Raw genomic sequence first — 13,702 nt, 5'->3', positions numbered from 1 at the left:
GTTCAGAATTGACCCTTAGAACTGAGTTTATTTATCTTTGCTCTTTGAAGCAGTGATTGCTGCAATTGATGGAGGATTTTAACCTTTCACAAACTGGAATATGCATATGATTTCTCTAAAATGATGTTTGAGGGTACAAAAATGTCTGCGTCCATCAAGTAGCCTACTTGGATTGGTAAGGCTTCTTGTTCTAGTTTTTACCGTTGTTTTATTATATCTAGAATTTAAGTTCTCTCAAAAACTTTCTAATTAGTTTTGTTATTTAGACTGATGCATTATGTTTCATAGTGGCAAGATGCTACGCTTTAATAATCCAAGCAAGGCCTAGGTGCTGACTTCTAGGTCATATCCCTTTATTTTATTGTTATTTCAATTTTGTTCTGGTTGTCCTGCGTCAGGTAGCCTACTTGGATTGGTAAGGCTTCTTGTTCTAGTTTTTACCGTTGCTTTATTATATCTAGAATTTAAGTTCTCTCAAAAACTTTCTAATTAGTTTTGTTATTTAGACTGATGCATTATGTTTCATAGTGGCAAGATGCTACGCTTTAATAATCATTCTTTTTTGAAGTATTTCCATTTTTTTTGTATTATATTTTGGGATATCCTTAAGGAAGTCGAAACAATCTGCTTCTGTTAATAAGTATTTGAAGTTAGCTTCTTTGACTTGGAAACAGGACCTGGTTAGGGAGCTATAATCTCCTGAAGTGGCTGCTCAAATTTCAACTGATACACTGATATGGCCTCATGTAACACATGGACGATATTTGATCAAAATAGCCTACCAATTGCTGCATGCATTGGAAGTAAGGGATCAGGTAATGGATTCTCATCAGAGTTTCATGGCTCTTAGATGGAGAAATCTGCGGAGCTTGTAGCTTTCTTTGAATATGTGTTTTTGTGTGGAAGTGTTGGCAAGAGTACATGGCCATTAAAACAGTTTAGTGGAAATGAAACATAGTGGATTGTACTAAGTGTGCTTTGATTATTTATTGCCAAAGTGCAGTCTTGCTCGGTATGTATGGTTTGGGTCAGATTTGACCCATAGAACCAATTTCATTTTGTCCTTCCTCTTTGAAGCAATGGTTGGCTCAATAGATGGAGGATCCAGAATTTAATAAACTAGAATATTCTCTAGATTGTTTTTCATAATCTCTGCAATAAAGTGAAGTTTACAAGTGCAAAACAGTCTGCTTATGAAGTGCTAATGCTCTAAATTTTTTGTTTTGCAGGTATTCAAAAGCCTATGATATACAAGTGGTGGATCAAAGTAACTGCTGGAGAGTGAGTACCAGCACTAGTGTATCTAGTTGTGGAGGAGTTACTAACAGTTGAGGAGCACTAGCAGAGAGATTGCAAATGGATTGGTTTTGTCCCTATGCAGCAAAATCAAGTTTTGGCAGGAATAATTATTGTAGTCTGTTGTAGTTACTGCCATTTGAAACTGAATGGAAGCTCAATCCCTGACCATTCAAAGTGCATTAACAAAGACTGATTGAAGACCACTAGTGCATGGAAGTTGGAAAACGCTAGTGGTTCATATATGCTGTGCTTGGGGGAGTCACTGCAAAGGCAATGGCCCTGCTACTCTCGCTTCAAAGTCTTATGAACATCTTTTGGGGCTTGTAACTTTACTACCAGCCAACTCTTACTGCATTTTTGTACCAAAAAACCAAAGGCAGAAAAAAGGCTATATTTGCACCTTTTTTGGACTAATTTATGTCAAACGTCTGCATGCAATTTATTAACATTTTAAGATAGGAATTAAAATTTCTCGTACTTGTTCAAAGTTTTGGTATACTTTGATTGTTGTTTTTATTTTCTCCCACAATGCAAAATATTATATTTTTTCTTGACAGCATTTGTGTCTTATGAGTGGCATTAAAGAAATTTCCAATAGAAAAACTTGGCTCAAATTGGTTAAGAGGTTGCTGATGAGAAGATAAATAAATTAAGAATACCTTCTCTTGTTTGGTAATGGAAGGAAGAAAATTGCATAATGAATTCAAATTTAAGAAGATCTAGTCTTTTCGGGTATATAATAATGAATTTCTACTCTGCAACATTGGTTTCAACCAGGGCTAGACGCAACATATATAGTGGTAGAGGATTCAATTACACACAAGCATGATAGGAAAGTTCATTAGTGACTGCCTTTTTTCTTTTATCTTTCTTTTTTAGAGAACACGACGAGCTTTCTCTTCCTGTCCTATCCCAAGCGATTTCTGGGCATTTGCAATACCTTCTGGATCTGCAATGCTACACATCAAATAAACTATATTATAAATCCAATATCAGCTAGCCTGTTACAGTCATCAATACATTAATGGAAGGAAAAATGTCAAAGGTTTGATCACATGACCTAATCCTCAATGAACTTGGATGCAATCATATGTCCAAGATTAAATATTGATTGAGAGGTTCAGGTGCAATGTCAGCCAATTCTGAGCTTAAAAGTTTTACAAGGTAAAATACTTGATTGGACATTGAGAATCTCTATAAACCAATTATATTTTAATATCTATTTAGTAATTTGCTGGTCATATATTTAATTGAGATATAGACAGACAAATAACTATCTCCCTGAATTTATATTTCTGTCCAAAAAGATGTAGGAATCAAACCCATTAAAACTGTTATTTCCAATGAAATTGTAGACTTGAAAACCCCAAATGCATTAAAAATGGTTCAGAAGCTTCACAAGCATACTCATTATGATGCAGATATACCACAACTCTAGGTTCAGTGAAAAGGGGAGGGGGCGGGGACTTAAAAGGAATCCTCAAAACTATTTAAGAGTGACGATGTTGTCTTGTTATATAGAAATTGTACTATTTCCATCTTCTCTGCTACCCATAAAATGTACAAAGAAATCAAAACTTACCAAAGAACTGAGTGAAAATGCGTGTGAAGAAGTTCAAGTTACGGGAAACATTGTAGGGAATTTAACCAAAAATCCCAACCTGTGAGAAACAAAATAAATAGAGAAAAACACACGCCAAAGAAAAGAATCACACGCACAAGACAATATTTACGTGGTTCGGCAATTTGCCTACATCCACGGAGTTGCAGAGATTTCACTATTATCAGGGAAAATACAATAGTGCACAAGAACACTCTCAAGAAACCCAAATCCCAATTACACCCTAGCACTCTCTCACAGAAAAAATAAGAATAGAAGCTGACTGCCTCTCTTTTCTCTATTTTCTCTCATGCGGCTTGCTCACTAGGTTAATTAGGATTTCTCTCTTTTAATCTCACGGCTACACCTGCTTGCACTTAATACAATATATATATATATATATATATATATATATATATATATATATATATATATATGTATATGTTAAAGTCGGTAGAGACAAAAAGAAAAAGGTTTCCTATTACAAATAGGATTTGGCAACTAAGGACCGACGTGGGCTTGTGGCAATTCAAGCCACACGGCCCACTTCAACAAATCTCCACCTTGGCTTGAATTGATCAAGCTACATGAGCAAACTCCTCCATCAGCTCCACCTTAGCCCTTAAGGGCTCACAAGCTGCAAACATCAGCCACAATCCTCCATAACACAATCCCTCATCCCTGCAACTCATCCTCCTGTCCTCAAGCTAGAAGATCAATTGAAGCTGCGCACAGCTTCAACTTCTCAATAGTGACACCCTTAGTCAACATGTCTGCCGGGTTCTTAGATCCACAAATTTTCTCAAGCATTACCAGCTTATCTTCAACAAGATAACGGATAAAGTGGTATTTTGTCTGTATGTGCTTCGACTTTGAATGAAAAGCCGAATTTTTGGCAAGAAAGATTGCACTCTGACTGTCACTGTGTAGAATGCCCATCTTCTGCTTCTTACCCAATTCATCTAAGAAACCATGTAGCCAAATCATCTCCTTTCCAGCTTCAGTTGCTGCAACATACTCAGCTTCTGTACTAGACAAAGTAACAATCTTCTGTAGATTTGAAGCCCATGATATAGCTGTACCACCCAGAGTAAAAACAAACCCAGTAGTACTCTTTCTACTATCAATATCACCAGCAAAATCAGCATCTACATAACCCTGCAGTTTCAAACTTGCACCTGTGAAGCAAAGACATGTATCTGATGAACCCTTCAGATATCTCAGAATCCACTTGACTGCCTCCCAATGCTGCTTTCCAGGCCTACTCATGAATCTGCTCACAACTCCCACTGCATGTGCAATGTCTGGCCTTGTACACACCATAGCATACATCAAGCTGCCAATAGCTGAGGCATAGGGCACCTTGCTCATGTGGTCCCTTTCTTCTTCTGTCTTCGGTGATTGTTCTTTGCTTAGTTTGAAATGACTACCCAAGGGTGTGCTCACTGGTTTAGCTTCATTCATGTTGAACCTGCTGAGAACTTTCTTCACATACTCTGACTGTGAAAGCTTCAATGTACCATTAGCCTTGTCTCTAATGATTCTCATACCAAGGATTTGCTTTGCAGCTCCCAAATCCTTCATTGCAAACTGTTTGGACAATTGCTTCTTCAGATTATTAATCTCCTCAATGCTAGACCCTGCAATAAGCATATCATCCACATACAACAGTAATATGATGTAAGAATTGTCAAAAAACTTAACATAGCAACAGTGATCAGCTTCACATCTCTTGAACCCAATTCTGTGCATAAAACTGTCAAATTTCTTGTACCACTGTCTAGGAGCTTGTTTTAGGCCATACAAGCTCTTTCTTAGTTTGCAAACTAAATTCTCTTGTCCTTGAGCAATGAACCATTCTGGCTGAATCATGTAAAGGTCTTCCTCCAAGTCACCATGAAGGAATGCTGTCTTCACATCTAACTGCTCAAGATGTAAGTTTTCTGCAGCCACCATTCCCAGTACTAGTCTGATTGTTGACATCTTCACAACTGGAGAAAATATCTCTGTGTAGTCAATGCCTTCCTTATGCTGGAACCCTTTAACAACTAATCTGGCCTTGTAACGTTTGCTACCATCATACTCATTCTTTATTCTGTATACCCACTTGTTGTGCAAAGCCTTCTTTCCTACTGGCAATTCAGTCAGTTCCCATGTCTGATTCCCCAACAAGGAATCCATCTCATCCTTCATGGCTAACTCCCACTTGCTTGAATTCTCATCTTGCAAGGCTTCATCATAACACTCTGGCTCACCACCATCAGTCAACAGGAGATAATTTAAAGTGGGTGAATAACGCTGTGGAGGTCTAATGTTCCTGGAAGATCTGCGGACTTCAGCTACAGGTGTACTCAGATCTACCTGTGAATTTACATTCTCCTTATCTTCTTCACCCCTTTTCTGGACAGTACCTTCAGTCAATTCATCTAAGTTGACAAACTCAGATTTCTTTTGATCTATCCCCTTAACATCTGACACTACAGTAGACCTGTCCTTGTACATAACCTGTTCATTAAATATCACATTTCTACTTCTGATGATTTTCCTGTTTTGTTCATCCCAAAACCTATAGCCAAATTTCTCATCACCATAGCCAATGAAAAAACATATTTTAGACTTTGCATCAAGTTTACTACGAGCATCAGAATCAATATGAACATAAGAAACACAACCAAAAACTTTTAAGTGTGAAAACTTTACCTCTTTACCGCTCCAAACCTCCTCAGGAAGTCTGAACTCCATGGGAACTGAAGGTCCTCGGTTTATCAGGTAAGCTGCAGTGCTAACAGCATCAGCCCAAAAAGTTTTTGGTAGTCCAGCATGCAACCTCATACTCCTAGCACGCTCATTGAGAGTTCTATTCATGCGCTCAGCCACACCATTCTGCTGTGGTGTCCCAGGAATGGTCTTCTCCATCCTAATTCCCTGTGCAGCACAATACTCACTGAACCCTCCATCTATGTACTCTCCTCCATTATCTGACCTCAAACATTTTACTTTCAAACTTGTTTCTGTCTCAACCATGGCCTTCCACTTCTTAAAGGTTTCAAATACATCTGATTTATTTTTCAGAAAATAAATCCATACCTTTCTACTTGAGTCATCAATGAAAGTGATGTAGTACCTTGAACCTCCAAGGGATGCAACCGGAGAAGGCCCCCACAAATCAGTGTGTATTAACTCCAATTTTTCAGCTTTCGGTGTCCTGCCAGTTTTCAAGAAGCTCACCTTTTTCTGCTTTCCTAAGATGCAACTTTCACAAATGTCAAAATCAATGGACTTCAATTCTGGTAATTTTCCTTTTGACAGCAGCATCTTCATCCCTTTCTCACTCATGTGACCAAGTCTTCGGTGCCATAGGCTTGTATCAGTACTTGTATCAGCAACTGCAATTGTGTCTCTTGGACTTGAGGTCATGTACAGAGTACCAGTTTTCTTTCCACGAGCCAATACCCTAGCTCCCTTTGTAACCTTCCAAGTACCACCAACAAATAGTATTGCATGTCCTTCATCATCAAGTTGTCCAACAGAAATCAGATTCCTCCTCAGGTCAGGAATATGTCGAATCTTCTCCAGTAACCAAACAGACCCATTGGGCAACAATATTCGAACATCTCCCATACCCACAACATCCAAGGCTGAACCATCAGCCAAATACACCTTACCAAAATCACCTGCAACATAATTCTGTATGATTTCTCGGTGTGGAGTGGTATGAAACGAAGCTCCTGAATCCAAAACCCAATCATCAAGTGGACTGTCTACTGCAAGAAGTAATGCATCCTGTACCTCTTCTGTTACAGCATTAGCAGAATCATCTTCATTCTTCTTCTTAGGACTTTTGCATTGATTCCTAAAGTGACCTGTTTTCCCACAATTCCAGCATTGTACTTGTTGGCCTGATCTAGATTTACTTCTGTTCCGATTAGAATTTCTGGATTTTGATCTGCCCCGATTTGAATTTCTGTTATTACCTCTGCCTCTTGTCTCAAGGTTTAGGGCAGAACCAGATCCTGAGGTTTCACCTGCATCTCTTTTGCGAATCTCCTCAGCCAGAATTAAATCTCGTATATCATTGTACTTGAGTTTTTCCTTTCCTGTAGAATTACTTACTACCATCCTCATTGCCTCCCAACTGTTTGGCAAAGAAGCCAAAACGATCAGAGCACGAATCTCATCATCAAAATCAATTTCTACAGACGACAATTGATTTGTGATAGTGTTAAATTCATTCAGATGTTGTGCTATTGATGCATTCTCTGCCATCTTCAGATTGAACAGTTTCTTCATCAAGTGCACTTTATTGTTTGCTGACGGCTTTTCATACATACCAGACAAAGCCTTCATCAGATCTGCTGTGGTCTTCTCCTTTACAACATTGTGTGCAACAGACCTAGACAGAGTTAACCTGATAACTCCTAGTACCTGTCTGTCAAGAAGAGCCCATTCATCAGCCTTCATAGCCTCAGGTTTTGTCCCTAAAAGAGGCAGATGCAATTTCCTCCCATAGAGATAATCTTCAATCTGCATCCTCCAATACGCGAAGTCTGTGCCATCAAACTTTTCTATTCCAGACGCCTTTCCTGCTTCCTCTGCCATTGCTCCCACTCAAACCTAACCCTAGGCTCTGATACCAGTTGTAGGGAATTTAACCAAAAATCCCAACCTGTGAGAAACAAAATAAATAGAGAAAAACACACGCCAAAGAAAAGAATCACACGCACAAGACAATATTTACGTGGTTCGGCAATTTGCCTACATCCACGGAGTTGCAGGGATTTCACTATTATCAGGGAAAATACAATAGTGCACAAGAACACTCTCAAGAAACCCAAATCCCAATTACACTCTAGCACTCTCTCACAGAAAAAATAAGAATAGAAGCTGACTGCCTCTCTTTTCTCTATTTTCTCTCATGCGGCTTGCTCACTAGGTTAATTAGGATTTCTCTCTTTTAATCTCACGGCTACACCTGCTTGCACTTAATACAATATATATATATGTATATGTTAAAGTCGGTAGAGACAAAAAGAAAAAGGTTTCCTATTACAAATAGGATTTGGCAACTAAGGACCGATGTGGGCTTGTGGCAATTCAAGCCACACGGCCCACTTCAACAAACATTGTAGGCCAGGCCATGGCAGGTGGAAGAGGTTTCACGATGGTGTCAATACCGAATACTCGTTGAAGAAACTGCATATACAAAAGATGTATTACACCTCAAACTCGATTATGAATGGATTTAGATGGCCCGCCCCCAAGGGGGAGGGACCTTAAGAAAATAGAGTAGTAAAGATATTATTGAGAACCAAATAAACAAAGACGTAAACTAGTAAACTGTAACTTCAAGCGGTGAATGACGCATAAGCTATAAAAATGTCAATTGACAGGAAAACAGAACATGCTATAATTTCAGTGATCTACAATCATGGAAGATTCAAATATATAACCACACTTCATGAAACTGAGGCTTCAATCATATTAACAGCCAACCAATACTGTCAATAAAAAATAAATAAAAAGGAATTCTGCCCGAAGAAAATAAAATAGCATAATTTCCAAATCAAATTGAATACATAAAAGACGAGGCATCTTACGACTTCCAGAACATGATAACGACTGACAGTCTCATCAGTAAACCTGGTCTCACTCTTTGCTGATAATGGCCCATTTTGGCAATATACACTTATAGGAAATCCACCCTAGAAGATGCAAGCTATAATAGTCTTCTAACACTATAATGGTCTCTCCCTCATTTATGCTAGTGAGTTAGAAGCCGAAACTCTTTTAAGTGGTCTCTCTATTGTGGACAGAAAAAAGTGCTGTCTTTTGCAGAAGACAAAGGGTATTGGATACAGCAAGTCCTGAAATTTTAGATACGGGAACACAAATCATCAAGAAACAAAAAGAAAAACCACAAAACAGAGACCTGGTAGTTACCTCGACAAGGGAATCATCAATCGTTGTCGTCTTGGAACTCTTCTGTGGCTTCCTCTTCGCCCCTCCATGCCGCCGATGACACCAACTTCTTCTTCTTCGCTGTTGTCATTGTCATTCAATTGCGTTTACAGAGAGGGGATATTTTGTTTTTATTTTAGGGTCAAATACACCGTTGGTCTAAACTATATAGCCCATAAACAATTTTAGTCTATAAAATTTAAAATGATTGCTTTTAGTAAAATGACATGACCAAACTAAAAAACATAGCGTGTACATGATTGTCTTAGGTTTGAGAAACTTTTTATTCTATATTGACCTCATCAAGTTGAGAAATTTCTCATCCAAACTAACATAACCCAAAATAGCTTTAAAATTCAACTCAACCCAACCTGTAAGGGTCAGATTGGAGCCATTTGGTTTGGTAAGGTCTAATAAAATAATATCATTAAATCACTTAAATTCATTATTGAAAAAAATATTACAATATAGCCAAATATTTGAATTATATTAAAAAAAATCAAAATATTAAAATAAATCAAACTATATAAATTATACCAAGTCTCTAAATCTAAAATGAATCAAGTTAACAATTTTAAAATACATAAATTTTTTTAAATTATTAAAAGGAGTTGTGCTATTTGAGTTGAAATGCTAATCTAAACCAGACCCAAAATTACCAACATCAATTGGGAATTTGACTAGTCTCACCTCATTGGGTTTAAGAGATTGCAAAAATCTCATGTCTCTACCTAGCACATTTTTTAATATGAAGACGCTTGAAAATGTCAATCTTTCCGGATGCTTAAAACTTTGCAAACGACTAGAGAACTTGGGGACGGTTGAAAGTGTAGAGAACGTTGATGTGAGTGGAACTGTTACAAGACTTATGCCTTATTCTAATGCTCCTTTTCAAACGCTTAAAAAACTAGTTTTTGGTGGATTTAAGGCGAGAAGTCCTAGTCCCATGAGCTTGTTATCACCTTCTCTATCGGGTTTGTGTTCTTGGACCAATTTGGATCTAAGTTATTGCAATCTCAAGGCAATCCCTAGTGATTTTGGTTGCTTATTCTTTCTAAAAAAATTAAACTTAAGTGGAAATAATTTTGGTTGCCTTCCGAAAAGCATTTCTCAATTATCTAATTTGATTATTTTGCGCGTGGAGAATTGCAAGAATCTTTGATTATTGCCTAAGCCTCCATTAAATATTTGTTATATTTGGGGATATGGTTGTACCTCACTGGAAACAGTACCAGATCCATTGAAACTAAATTCTTTAGGTAATCGAGCGCTACTCCTTTCGAATTGCAGTAAATTGGCTGACAAACAATGCTTCATCCACTTGTTTTTTGCAGTGATTAGAAAGCAACCTCTCTCTCTCTCTCCTTCTTAGTTCTAAACAACATGTGTGGTATGTTTCAGGGACTCTTTCTTCACAACAGATTTGACATTGTTATTCCTGGAAGTGAAATTCCAGAGTAGTTTAGACATCAAAGAATTGGGAATGAAGTTAGTATACAAGAACCTTATTCTATTTTGTGTAATGAGTGGATGGGGATTGCTATTTGTGTTGTATTTTGTTCTCTTCCACGTCACCAAATCCACAAAGACTGTTCAATTTCCTGTTATTTGATAGCCGACGAAAAAGAAATGACTTTCGGACCGCACACTAACAATATTGAGTGGGAGGAGTTAGACATAAAATTAGTGTGGGAATGTGATGCAAATGGATTCAGTTAGATTGGGGTTAGAATTGATGGTAGGGGCTTGGATGTGAAGAAATGTGGGTTGTGATTGGTATACAAGAAAGACATCGAAGATCTTAATTGAACTATGACTCAAAGACATCATAATTTCGACAATTCGATGACGGCAGCGGAAGGTTACAAAGTCAAACGAGCCCGAGATGACTATGATGAGGCTGGAAGCTCTAATAACGAACCTCACCCAAAAAGGATTGAAAGACTCACAGAATTTATGGCTCACAGTAACTCAGACAATGAGGAGTCAAGCGAGTACAAAGAATGTCATGAAGAGCCAAGTGAAAGTGACCTTGAAGGTTAATCAACTTTTTTTCCTGCAAGTCATTGTCTTTCTTCTTAATCAACTTTTTCATGTGTGCATTTATTAATGGATTGCCTACCATATGTTTGATTAGATTTGTCAATGAGACTCCAAGCAATTTGACTAGGACGAACAAAGAATTGCAACAAAAAGCTTCTTGTTCTTGTTTAAATAGCAAAAGAAATAATCTGCTTGAAAGCAAGTATACATCAAAACTGGAACGTTTTTGCTGCCAAACATACTGGTTTATTGTCCTATCTTATGTTGTTTCTTTCCATTTAAAGTTAAACTTCACACCCTCAGATTTCATTAAGCATAGAAACTCCACAAAGTGAAACACACATACTGAATCGGAAGAAAAATGAGTGGAGAGGATGGAGAATTAGAGAGAGGCAGAGAAATTTGAGAGTGAGGTCTTGCAGAGTTCCCTCTCATTTGCTCGACAAAAATGCCCTCAGTAACACTGCCACATCGTCTCGTTTCTACCAACCCAAGTCCACAAGTTTTCTGTCAAGGGGGTGGAGGCATCTCTGAACTCTTTGTCGCTATTCTTGACTTGGACCCATACTTTGGGTGGCAGAATCAAAATCTTAGGTTTGTGGATGTAATGTCCAGAATTTGGACTCTTAGCTATGCCATTTCAAATCTCATACCCCTATGCACATTGCGGATCTATTGCCTCATCAAATGTCTTCCCTTCTACATTGACACTAGGTCCGCGCCACCATTCCACATGTTTTGCAAAATCTCGATCTAACCATTACTAAACCATTGGTGGGGCTGCCTTTCTGTCTCTTCTCTACAATGTTAGTGTCTCTGAGTTTGATAGGTAATATTTTTCTCAATCCTCCTGCTTCTGGGTTCCCAAATCTAAGGATAGTACTTAGATCAGCAGAGTTTGCAAACTCTGAATCTCTCCCCACCCTTCTCACTGCCCTAACTGTCTTCATTTTAGAAATTCACAAGCTCAACCTCATTTTGTTTGCATGACATGTTTTTCAAAATGAATAAAGTAGAATTCCATGAATTTATGATTACAATTGAAGAAAAATTTCAGAAATGTAGTAATGTCACTAACGAAAATCTCTATCTTTTATCTCAAATAAAAAAAAAAAAAAAAAAACACTAATGAAAAAAAATACTATGAATAATAGATTGTATTGAACACAAAGTACAAAATGGCCTTAGCCATTTGCTTCCATTGTTAGGAAAACATCTTACACCTCATCATCCCACGTGATGCTTGTGCAGAGGCATGGTTGACACCTTATATTTGAATTTCAATTAAACGTGTCATATCTTTTTCCTATGCATTTTGTAAATTATATTTTCGTTTTTTCTTTATTTAGTTTCCCCCTGGATTTTATTTTCACACATTCAGGAGTTAGTACATATAACGTCAATTTAAATGGAAAGTGTGGTAGCCTATAACTGCTATTGCATTGTTGATCTGTGTTATTAATTGTTTAAACTCATTTTATACATAACATTTCTCCTTATTATGGAAGTTTTCACAATATGACTTTTGTGCTTTGGGCTCACTACTCACTTTCACACCTACTTTGTTTAAACAACTGAGTTGTTAACCTCACTGCAAAACCGAGGTTGTGCATGCTTGCACTTCACTATGTCTCTTTGATTCCAAAACCCAATGCCCATTCTTAAATTTAACAAGAAATCACTAGAGTAGTGCAAGTTGTTGTTTATGATTATTCTTCTTTGAAACATGAAAAGCCCACCACGGAGGTTCCTGTTTTGAATTTAACGGCTCTTTAAGTTAAATGGCACCGCTTTTCAAATTTAATGGCACGACGGCATTTTGTTTTCAGTTACTACTTTTATTTTATGAAACGACATCGTTTTGTCATTCAAGAAGAGACGCCATTTCCTTGATTGGAACTATTCACTTAAGCAGTCATCGGTCCTTGCCAGATGTCAATGCCTCATTGGCTCCACGTTATTTGTAAATTCTGTTAGTTCTGTTAAGAGTTACAACGGGTAGTTTGTTAGTTATATAAACAGATCTCTGGTTGTAATCAAATTTCTGTTGCTTTCTCTCTTTGTTCTGTTTTCCACCTTTTTTTTTTTGTGTGTGTGTGTTTTACTTTGTTTATTGTGAAATTCAATAAGTGAGAACACTGAGATGGAGAAGAAGAAGAAGAAAAAAAAATTGCACGGTGAGTTTCAATTCAGGGTTTGGAAACATAACCTGTGGTAGAGGATCATAATTTACTAAGATAGTAGTTGTATATGTGCAGTTAATCTTTGTGATTACGAAAACTCAATGCGATAACAAGTTCGAGTTATCTTAATGAAATGTAACAGTTTATGTTGCAACAATGTAATTTTGAGATACTGTTTGGCTTTAATATGTTTTACCTGTTTTCATTTTAAGTGATTTAATTAAGAAGATCATGTAGTCATTTGAACTCTTGTTTATAGCTGTTATTACTGTTATCATGAAAAGCAACATGCTGTAGGAACGGTATTGCATTAGAGGCAGAAAGAGTCTAGTTTTCGATAATCGAAAGAGTCCAGTACTGTTATTGCTATTACAGTGGTTGATTATGAAGTTCATGAATGTGAACTAAACATGATAACATTTATAGGGACCTCTTAAAGTGGACAACATCAGAGGACTAATGAACGCCCAAAGAGGTTGGTTTAATGGTGTTATCTTCTCCGCAAGTGACGACATCGCATTCACATCTGCTTTGCTGAGCAGAAGCTGGTCGGCAAGAGCAGTTCCTGGCTTGTGCACTCGCTGGAAAGCTTGCTCCGCAATTGATTTGGGCACATGTG

The 13,702-nt window shown here is 37.5% G+C and overlaps 1 protein-coding gene and 1 long non-coding RNA gene across 2 annotated transcripts in view; both read left to right on the top strand.

Moving 5' to 3' along the window:
• The window catches only part of LOC126700431 (TMV resistance protein N-like), a 168,240-nt gene that overhangs the window by 16,313 nt on the left and 138,225 nt on the right, over nt 1-13,702 (top strand). The window lies entirely within an intron of this gene.
• On the top strand, nt 161-1,855 carry LOC126700467 (uncharacterized). The gene is made up of 2 exons (XR_007647181.1): nt 161-815; nt 1,230-1,855. It is a non-coding gene; the product is annotated as an uncharacterized LOC126700467 (long non-coding RNA).

This window comes from Quercus robur, chromosome 9, assembly GCF_932294415.1.
Source record: "Quercus robur chromosome 9, dhQueRobu3.1, whole genome shotgun sequence".
Lineage (NCBI taxonomy): Eukaryota > Viridiplantae > Streptophyta > Magnoliopsida > Fagales > Fagaceae > Quercus > Quercus robur.
This window is presented reverse-complemented; position numbering and strand designations above follow the sequence as displayed.